The sequence below is a fragment of the Gymnogyps californianus genome, unplaced genomic scaffold (genome assembly GCF_018139145.2).
Source record: "Gymnogyps californianus isolate 813 unplaced genomic scaffold, ASM1813914v2 HiC_scaffold_31, whole genome shotgun sequence".
Classification (NCBI taxonomy): Eukaryota; Metazoa; Chordata; class Aves; order Accipitriformes; family Cathartidae; genus Gymnogyps; species Gymnogyps californianus.
Window position 1 is genome coordinate 1,283,185 of NW_026114191.1, and position 8,335 is coordinate 1,291,519.

At 50.4% G+C, this 8,335-nt stretch overlaps 1 pseudogene; it reads left to right on the forward strand.

Annotated features, from left to right (window-relative positions):
• Positions 1-306: 306 nt before the first annotated feature.
• LOC127028288 (olfactory receptor 14A16-like) overlaps positions 307-8,335 on the forward strand; it is a 16,572-nt pseudogene continuing 8,543 nt past the window's right edge.

An 8,335-nucleotide genomic window follows, 5' to 3' on the forward strand; every position in this document is an offset into this window, starting at 1 on the left:
CGTGAGGAGGAGGAAGAGGAAGAGGAGGAGACAGATGAGGAAGAGATAGCAAGAGAGAATAGCATGACGAGAAGGAGGAGGTGGAGTAGAAAGAGGAAGAGGAAGAGGAGGAGGAAGCAGGACACCACAGCATGAGGAGCAGGAGGAAGGGGAGGCAGGAGGACACAACAGCATGGCATCGAGAGAGAGGAGGAAGAGGAGGAGGTAGCAGGAGAGAACAGGAGGAGGAGGAGATGGACGGTGAGGCAGGACAAAAAAGCATGAGGAGGAGGAGGAGGCAGCAGGACAAAACAGCATTACAAGGACATGGAGAAGGAGGAGGAGGAGGAGGAGGAAGAGAAGGAGGACGAGGAAAACGAGGAGGAGAAGGATATAGAGGAGGAGGAGAATGCAGAGGAGGAGGTAGCAGGAGACAAGAGCATAACAAGGAGGAGGAGGAGGAGGAAACAGGATATAACAGCTTGACAAGAAGGAGGAGGCAGCCGGAGACAAGAGAAGGCTGAGGAGGAGGCAGGAGAGAACAGCATTTTGAAGAACAGGAGGAGCAGTAGAAGAAGGAAGAAAAGAAGGAGGAGGAGTAGACAACAGGAAAGAACAGCAGGACAAGTCAGAGGAGAAGGAGGAAGAGAAGGAGGAGGAGGAAGAGGAGGAGGAATAAGAGGCAGCAGGAGAGAATATCATGAGGAGGAGGACAAGGAGGAGGACAAGGAGAAAGAGGAGGAGGAAGAGGAGGAGGAGGATGAGAACGAGGAAGAGGAAGAGGAGGAGGAGGCAGCAGGAGACAAAAGGATGATGATCATGATCAGAAGAAAGAGGAAGAGGCAGGAGGAGAGAACAGCATGAGAACGAGGAGGAGGAGGAGCAGAAGCAAAAGGAGGCAGAGGAGGAGGAAGAGAAGGACACGGAGGAGGAGGAACAGGTAGTAGGAGACAGCAGCAGGACAAGGAGGAAGAGGAGGAAGAGAAGGAGGATGAGGAGGAAGCAGGAGACAAGAGCATGAGGCAGAGAAGGAGGAGGAGAAGGAGGAAGGAGAGAAGAGTATGTGAAGAAGGAAGATGAGGTGGCAGCAGGAGAAAACAGCAATATGAGGAGGAGGAGGAAGAGGAGGAGGAGAAGCAGGCAGCAAGAGACAACAGCATGACAAGGAGAAGGAGGAGGAGGAGGAGGAAGAAGAAGCAGGAGAGAAGAGAATAATGATCAGGAGGAAGAGGTGGAAGAGGAGGAGGCAGCAGAAGAGAGCAGCAAGACTAGGAGGATAAGGAGCCGGAGGAGAAGAAGGTGGAGGAGGCAGCAGGAGACAAGAGCACTGTCCTGGTTTCGGCTAGGACAGAGTTAATTTTCTTCCTAGTAGCTGGTATAGTGCTGTGTTTTGGATTTAGTAGGAAAAGAATGTTGATAACACACTGATGTTTTCAGTTGTTGCTAAGTAGTGTTTATACTAAGTCAAGGATTTCTCAGCTTCTCGTGCCCAGCCAGCAAGAAGGCTGGAGGGGCACAAGAAGCTGGGAGGGGACACCATCAAGACAGCTGACCCAAACTGGCCAAAGAGCTATTCCATACCATATGACATCATGCCCAGTATATAAACTGGGGAGAGTTAACTGGGAGGGCGGATCGTGGCTCAGGAGCTGACTGGGCATCGGTCAGCGGGTGGTGAGCAATTGCATTGTGCATTGTGCATCACTGGTGGTTTTTTTTTTTCTTTTGTTGTTGTTTGTCTGTTTTTTTTCCCTTCCTCCCCCTCCTTTTTGTTATATTCCTTTTCATTACTATTATTATTATTGTATTTCATTATTACTATTGTTAGTATTATATTTTACTTAAGTTATTAAACTGTTCTTATCTCAACCCACAAGTTTTACTTTTTTTTTCCCTCTTTCCTCCTCCTCACCCCACTGGGAGGGGGAAGGGGGAAGCGGCTGCGTGGTGCTTAGTTCCTGGCTGGGGTTAAACCACGGCAAGCACGATGAAGAAAAAGAAGATAAGGAAGAGAAAGAGGAGGAGCAAGGGGAGGAATAGAAGGAAGAAGCAGGACACACAGCATGAGGGAGAGAAGGAGTAGAGGAGGAGAAGGGAGAGGAGGGGGCAGAGAAAGAGGTGTTGGAGGAGGAGGAGGAAGAGTATGACGAGGATGATGATGATGATGAAGGTGATGAGTAAGTGGAGGATGGGGATGAGGCAGCAGGAGAGAACAGCGGGATGAGGAGAAGGAGGAGGAAGAGGAGGAGGCAGAAGGAGAAAATAGGATGACAAAGCAAAGGAGGCAAAGGAGGAGGAGGAAGGGAAGAGAACATGATGATGAGCAGGCTGGGGAGGAGGAGAAGGAGGAGCAGGAGGTGTCAGCAGGAGAGAAGAGAAGGAGGAGGAGAAGGAGGAGGAGGTGGAAAGGGAGAAGTAGTAGGAGGAGAAGGATGTAGCAGGACACAACGTCATGACGACAGGAGGAGGAGGAAGAGAAGGTGGAGGAGAAGGAGGAGGAAGAGGAGGCAGTAAGAGAACACAGCATGACAAGGATGAGGAGGAAGATGAGAGGGAGGCAGCAGTGGACAAGAGAAGGAGGAAGACGAGGAGGAGGAGGAAGGAGATAAAAGCATGAGGAGGAGGAATAGGAGGAGGAGGAGGAGGAAGAGGAGGAGGAAGAGAAGAAGAAATATGTGAAGTGGGTTAAGGAGAAAGATGAGGAGGAGAGGGAGGCAGCAGGATATAAAGCGTGACGAGGAGAAGGAGGAGGAGGAAAAGGTGGAGGAAAAGGAGGAGAAAGAGAAAGAGAAAGAAGAGAAGGAGAAGGAGAAGGAGAAGGAGAAGGAGAAGGAGAAGGAGAAGGAGGAGGAGAAGGATTAGGAGGAGAATGAGACGGAGAAGAAAGAGGAGAATGAGACAGCAGGAGACAACAATGTAACAAGGAGGAGGAGGAGGAGGAGGAGGAGCACAAAGAATAGTAGTAAGAGGAGAACAGAAGCAAGATCAGAAGGAAGAGGAAAAAGAAGACGAGGAAAATGAGGAGCATGAGGAGGAACAGGAGATGAAAAAGGAAGAAGAAAAGGAGGAGGAGAAAAGGGAAAAAAAAGAAAAATAGGAGGAAGAACAGGTAGAGGAAAAGGAGAAGAAGGAAGAGGAGGACAAAGGAGCAAAATGAGAAGGAAAAAGAGGAGGAGGAGGAGGAGGAGGCAAAGGAGGAAGAAGAAGTCCAGGAGGAGGAGATAGAAGAAGAGAAGGAGGAGGACCAAGAGAAGGAAGATAAACAGGAGAAGTAGGGGGAGGAAGAGGCAGAGGATCATGAGGAGGGTGAAGAGGAAGAAGAGGGGGGAGAAGAGGAGGAAAAAGAAGAGCAGGGGGCAGAGAAGGAGGAAGAGAAGGAACATAACAAAGAGGAGGAGGAGGCAAAGGAGCAGCAGGAGGAGGAGTTGGAAGAAAGTGAGGAGAAGGGAGAGGAGAAAAGAGAGGCTGAGGAGAAGCAGAAGGCAAAGGAAGAGCAGGAGGAGGAAAAGGAGGTGTAAAAGGAGAAAGAAGATGAGGAGCAGGAAGAAGAGGAGGAAGATAATGAGTAGGAGGGGGAGGAAAGAAAAGGAGGAGGAAGAGGAGGAGGAAGTGGAAGAGGAAGACTAAAAGAGGAGGAGCAGGAAACTGAGGCAGCAGAAGAGAAGCAGGCAAAGGAGGAGGAGAATGAAGAGCAGGAAGAGGAAGAAGATGAAGAGCAGGAGGAAAAAAAAGAAGAGGGACAAGGAAACTGAAGAGGAGCAGGAGGAATAAGAAGAGGAACAAGGAGAATGAAGAGGAGAAGGAGGAGAAAGAAGAGAAAGAACAAGAACTGGAGGCTTTTTGGGTAAAGAGGAGCATTGAGAGGAAGAAGAGAAAGAACAAGAGGAGGGAGTGGAAGAACAGGAGAACGAGTAATAACATGAGGAAGAAAAGGAGGAAGTGGGAGGACAGGAGGAAAAGGAGGAAGAACAGGAGGAGTATAGGAAAGAGGAAGAGGAAGAGTAGGGGGAGGAAGAAGAGGATGAGCAGAGGAAAATAGAACAAGGAGAAATATGGGATGGGGAGGAGGATGAGGAGGACGAAGAATACAAAGAAGGACAGGAGGAAAGACAGGAGGAGAAGGAACAGTAGGAACAGGAAGAAAAAGGACAGGAGTAGCTAGATTAACATAAGGAGGAGAGGGATTTGGAGAGAAATGAACAAGAGAAGGAAGAAGAGGAAGAGGAGGAAGAGGAGAAGCAAAATAAAGGAAACGGAGGAGGAAGAGGAGCTGGAGAAAGAGGAAGAAGAGGAGGAGGAGGAAGAGGCAACATAGGAGAAAGGTTATAGGTGGAGAAGCAGGATGAGTAAAGAAGGAAGAGTAAGATGAGGCAGAAGAGGGAGAAGAGGATGAAGACCAGAAGGAACAGGAGGAATAAGAAGAGGAAGAGGAGCAGGATGAAGAGGAAGAGCACGAGGAAGAGGAGTAAAACTAGGAGAAGGAAAAAGAGGAGGAGGAGGGGGAGAACAAAGAGGAGCAAGAAAAGGAAGAGGAGCAGGACGAGGAAGAGGGAGAGGCAGATTAGAGGGAAGAAAAAGAGGAGGAGGAGGAGGAAGAGAAGGAGTCGGAAGAGTTAGAGGAAGCCTAGGAGAAGGAGGAAAAAGAAGAGGAGGAAGAAGAAGAGGAGGAAGAGGAGGAGGAGGAGGCAGGACATGGAGGAAGCAGAGGAGGAGGAGAAAGAAGAGAAGGAGGTGGAAGAGGAGGAAACAGAGGAGGAGGATGGGGAGGAGGAGGAAGTGGAGGAAAAGGAGGCAGCAAAAGATGAACAGGAGGTGCAGCAAGGCAAGGAGGATGATACAAATTAGAACAAGGAGGGTTAACAAGAAAAGGAGGAGGAGGAGGCGGAACAGAATGAGGAAAAAGAAGAAAAGCAGGAAAAGCAGAAGAGTGGAGGAAGAGTTGAAAAAGGAGGAGGAGGAGGAGGAGGAAGAGGAAGAGGCAGGACCAGAGGATGAACAAATGAAAAAGAGCAGGAACTTGAGGAAGCAGAGGAGAAAGAGGCAAAGGAGGAAGAGAAGGCAGAGGAGGAAGGGGACCATGAGGAATGAGAGGAGGAGGAGGAGGAAGGAAGGAAGGAGGAAGAGGAGGATCAGGTAGAAGAGGAGGAAGAGGAGGAGGATGAAGAAAAGAAGGCAGGAGAAGAAGAGGAGGCAAAGGAGGAGGAAGAAGAAGAGAAAGAACAGGTAGAACAAGAAGAAGAAGAAGAAGAGCAGGAAGAGATGGAGGAGGAGGAAGAGAAGAAAGAGGAAGAAAAGAAAGCAGATGAGGAAGAGAAGGCTGAGGAGGAAGGAAAGGCAGAAGAAGAGAAGGACGAGGTCAAGGATAAGGAGGAGGAGGAGGAACAACAGAAATAATATATGAAGAAGAGGAGGCCTAGGTAGGGAAGAAAGGATTAGGAGGAGGAGGAAACTCTTGCTTTTCATTTTCCTCCTCCTCCTCGGCATGCTGTTGTCTGTTTCTGACTCCTCCTCCTCTACCTCCTCCTCCTCCTCCTCTTCCTCATCAACATGCTGTTGTCCGGTGCTGCCTCCTCCTCCTCCTCCTCCTCCTTATACACCTGCTGTTGTCTCCTGCTCTCTTGGCCTCTTCCTCCTCCTCCTCTTCCTCTTTCTCCCCTTCCTCCTCAGCATGCTGTTGTCTCCTGCTGCCTCCTCCTCCTCCTCATGCTCCTCTCTCCTCCTCCCTCCTCCTCCTCCTCCTCCTCGAGCTCCTCCTCCTCTTCCTCCTCTTCCTCATGCTGTTTTCTCCTGCTGTCTCCTCCGCTTCCTCATTCTCTTCCTCCTTCTCCTTCTCCTTTTCCTGCTGCCTTGTCCTCCTCCTCCTCCTCCTCATGCTGTTCTCTCCTGCTCTCTCATCCTCTTCCTCTGCCTCAGTCTTCTCCTCCTCCTTGTTATGCTGCTCTCTTCTCTTGCCTCCTCCTCCTTCTCATCATACTCTCATGTGTTCTCTTGTTCTCTTCCTCCTCCTCTTCCTTTTCCTTCTCCTCCTCATGCTGTCTTCTCCTGCTGCCTCCACCTCTTACTCCTCCTCCTCCTCCTTCTCATCATGCTGTTGTCTCCCTGTGCTTTCTCCTCCTCCTCCTGATTTCCACCTCCTTCTCCTTCTCCTCCTCATCCTCCTGTTCCTTCTTCATCCTCCTCCTCCTCATTGTCCTCCTCCTCCTTCTTCTCTTCATCATGCTTTTGTCACCTCCTCCTCCTCCTCATGCTGTTGTATCCTGCTGCTTTCTCCTTTTCCTTGTCATACAGTTGTTAACTGCTGTCACATCCACCTCCTCCTCATTCACCTCTTCCTTGTCATGCTGGTCTCTCTTGCTCCCTCTTTCTCCTCCTCCTCGTCATGATACTCTCCTGCTTCTTATTCCTCCTCCTCACCATCAAGCTGCTCTCTCCTGCTTCCTCCTCCTCCTCTTCCTTGCCTAATTCCTCGTGCCCCTCCTTTTTTTTTTTCATGCTTTTGTCTCCTCATTTACCTCCTATTCCTGATCATCCCTTGTCTCTTGATGTCTTCTCCTTTGCGTCCTCCACCTCCTCATTATCATCAAGCTTTTGTCCATTACTGCCTTCTCCTACTGTTCCTTCTCCTTTTCCTCTTCGTCCTCATCATCATGCTGTTGTCTCACATGCCTCCTTCTCCTCCTCTGCCTCCTCCTCATGCTGCTGTCTTTTGCTGCCTCCTCCTCTTCTTCCTCATAATGTAGTTTTTGACAGCTACCTTCTCCTCCTCCGCCTCCTTCTCCTCCTTTTCCTCCTCCTCTTACACCTCTTCATCCTCCTCCAGCTCCTTCTTCTCCTCATCCTGCTCTTGTCTCTTGATGCCTCTTCCTTCTCGCCCTTGTCAAGTTGCAACCTCTTTCTGCCTCCTCCTATTCCCTCGTCATTCTCCTCTCTCCTGCTACCTCCTCTTCCTCCTCCTCATGCTAGTCTCTTCACTACCTTGTCCTGCTCCTTCTCCTCCTCCTCCTCCACTCCATGCTGTTTTCTCCTCCTGCTTCCTCCTACTCCTCATGATGCTGTTTCCTCCTGCTCAGTCATCATCCTCCTCATTCTCCTTCTCCTCCTCATCCTGCAGTTCTCTTCTATGCCTGCTTCCTCCTTCTCCTCCTCCTCCTCCTCCTCATGCTGTTGTCTCCTGTTGTCTCCTCCTCCTCCTCTTCCTCCTCCTCCATCTCTTCCTCCTCCTCTTCCTTGTCATGCTGTTGTCTTCTGCTGCCTCTCACTCTTCCTCCTCCTCCTCCTCGTCATGGTCTTGTCACCTTCTGCCTCATCTTCCTAGGAATGCTGTGTTCTCCTGTTGCCTCCTCCTCCTCTTCGTCCTCTTTGTCATCTTCTTGTGTCTTGCTGCCTCCTCCTCCTCTTCCTCCTCTTCCCCTCCTTCTTTTCATGCACTTATCTCCTGGTGTCTTCTCTTCCTCGTCCTCGTCCTCGTCCTCGTCCTCCTCCTCCTCCTCCTGCTCCTCATGCTGCTATCTCCAACTGCCTCCTCCTCCACCTTCTCCTCATCCTCCTCCTTCTTTTTCTCCTCCTCCTCATGTAGTGGTTTCCTGGCCGCCTCCTCATCTCATGATGTTTTCTGCTGCTGCCTCGTCATCTTTTTCATCCTCCTTCTCATCCTCATCATGCTCTTCTCTCATGCTGCCTCCTCCTCTTCCTCCTCCTTCTTCCTCATTCTGTTTCTACTGTTGCCTCCTCCCCCCTTTCCTCCACCTCCTCCTCCTCCTCCTTTTCAGGCTCTTGTCTACTGCTGTCTCCTCGTCGTCCTCATGCTGTTGTCGCCTGCTGCCTCCTCCTCCTCATTCTGTTGTCTCCTGCTGCCTTCTCTTTCTCCTCGTCAAGTTTCTCTCTCCTGCTGCCTTCTGCTCCTCCACATCATGCTGGTTTTTTTCCAGCTGCTTGCTCCTCCTTCTTTTCCTCCTCCTCCTCCTCCTCCTGCTGTTGTCTCCTGCTGCCTCCTCCTCCTCTTCCTCTTTTTCCTCTTCATACTGTTTTCTACAGCTGCCTTCTTATCTTCCTCCTCCTGCTTGGCATACTGTTGTCCCTTGCTGCCTCCTCCTTATCCTCCTCTACCTCCTGCTCATCATGTTATTTTCTTCTGCTGTCTCCTCCTTCTCGTCCTCCTCCTCATGCTGTTATCTCCTGCTGCCTCCTCCTCCTCCTTCTCCTTTTCTTCCTCCTCATGCTGCTTTCTCCTGTTGCCTCCTCATGCTCCCTACCCTTCTCCTCCGCCTCGTCATGTTGTTGTCTGCACCTGCATTCTCTTCCTACTTCTCCTCCCCCTCTTCCTCATCCTCATCCTCTTTCTCCTCTTTGCCTCCTC